The sequence below is a fragment of the Cynara cardunculus genome (assembly GCF_001531365.2).
Source record: "Cynara cardunculus var. scolymus isolate 2C chromosome LG 13, CcrdV1, whole genome shotgun sequence".
Classification (NCBI taxonomy): Eukaryota; Viridiplantae; Streptophyta; class Magnoliopsida; order Asterales; family Asteraceae; genus Cynara; species Cynara cardunculus.
In genome coordinates, this window is record NC_037540.1 from 2,515,872 (window position 1) to 2,517,962 (window position 2,091).

Below are 2,091 nucleotides of genomic sequence, written 5' to 3' on the forward strand. Positions count from 1 at the left end.
TATATATATATATATATATATATATATATATATATATATATATATATATATATCAAATTGCCAATCCCCCTCATTGTGCTATATATATCTACAACTTGTGAAACATAAGGAGGGTGATAAATGGAGAGTCAAGTTACTCCCAGAGTTCCTTCAAACACTTCATTGGAAATCTTTTGCAGGCAACTTTTGGCCCGTAGTTCTACTGAAGAGTTTGGGGGAACTTTGGGGTTCGCTTGACAATAAGAATTGCTTTTTTTTGGAAAGGCAACAAGAAGAATTGTTTTAATGGGTGATCTTAGGTTTTCCTTCTTCAGAGTCAGAATTACAACGACTTCAAGAGACGATGGTTTAAGATCAATCTAGATGGTTGCAACTACGTATAATGTGATTATAAATTGATGCATTTTTGTGCAGACGTTCTTCAATTCTCAGGTATATTTGTTCTTTTTGTTGATTCAGTTATGATTTATGAAATAACATTCTTTGTTTATGCAGCTTAATCAAAGATATACTTCAAAAAGTCTAAGTTACATCAGATTTTAAATATATAATTTTTGTTTGATTTAAAAACACACCTGAAATCGAATAAACACCATTATATTTTTTAAAACTAGGTTCATTGAACCTAGACATTTTAATGGATGTTCTTGTTCATCAATATCTTTCTTTTTTATTAACCTGGATATCCAACTAATTATGCGAGTAGACTAATCCTAATACGATCATCTGCTTCGCGGGTAATTCAGAGTCACCGCATTTGAAGTTTAGTTGCCACAATGAGATTTTTATTCATCAATATCATAGTTCTAACTACTTACGTGTGGGAGAATTTCGTTTTCTCTCTTTCAAATGTTTTGAAGATTTAATAAAAATATGTTCCCATATTTTCTCTATTTTAGCACACTATTTAGCATAGCTGGTGGATATACTTTTAAAAGTTATCAATGGTTTTGAATGAAGGGAATGCCTTTAATTTTTTCAGTTGTTTTCTTCATCCAGGATCGACGCTCATCTCAGTGTTTTTACGTCTGAAGTTCAGGTACGTCTGCAGACAAGCTTCAAGCAAGTTTTGTTGTCTTTTTGTAATGTAAGGGTTTAGTTTCTGTTTGTCGCGTGTTTTTGGTTTGTTATGATGTTGATTTGTTGGATTTTTCTGCATCTTGCATTAAGTCTTTGTTGACTTTATTGTATTTGTTTTTTTTTCAATAAAGTTTTACAAGATGAAAGATTGAACTTTAAGAATTAATAAAGTGTATAATATCATTATTACACACACACACATATATATATATATATATATATATATATATATATAAAGATCAAATGCTAACTATCATTTTTGTGTTAACCTTATTAACTTATCTTAACCATCCAAATCTATAATCAACGGTTAAGATTAATCAATAAAAAATTTAAATTTTAAAGTTTGAATTTTAATGAGGCCTAGTGAACAATGATGAAAGAGACATTTTGGGAAGAAAAAATACACTTATCAAGGGTATTCTAGTAAATTGAATTCATTTGTAACCCCCAAACAATTAATGGGGAGTTACAATCAATCAAATCCCAAAAAATATGCATTCATATTATTAAATTTTTTTTACTATTGATCTTCCATGTCATTCTTGTATGAATTCCTAAATCGCATAAGAAACACGGTAGTAATAATTTTCGGTATTTATCAATTTGAACACAAATGAACCGTGAACACAATTTGAACAAAAATGAACAACCGTGAACACAATTTGAACAAAAATGAACAACCGTGAACACAATTTGAACACAAATGAACCGTGAACACGATATGAACACAAATGAACACGATATGTGCAATTTTGGCCCATATATTCACATACATAAACGTTCCACAAAATTAAGGTAACATCTGTTAATTTGTGTTCAAATTGTGTTCACGGTTCATTTGTGTTCAAATTGATCAATACCGAAAATCGTTACTACAGTGTTTCTTATGCGATTTAGGAATTCATACAAGAATGAACATGGAAGATCAATAGTAATTTTTTTTTAATAATATAAATGCATATTTTTTGGGATTTGATTGTTTGTAACTCCCCATTAATTGTTTGGGGG

The 2,091-nt window shown here is 29.7% G+C and overlaps 1 long non-coding RNA gene across 1 annotated transcript; it reads left to right on the plus strand.

Annotated features, from left to right (window-relative positions):
* The first annotated feature begins 110 nt into the window (after window positions 1–110).
* On the plus strand, window positions 111–1,243 carry LOC112525778. Its single transcript, XR_003070444.1, has 2 exons — window positions 111–432; window positions 1,000–1,243. It is a non-coding gene; the product is annotated as an uncharacterized LOC112525778 (long non-coding RNA).
* The last annotated feature ends 848 nt before the right edge of the window (window positions 1,244–2,091 follow it).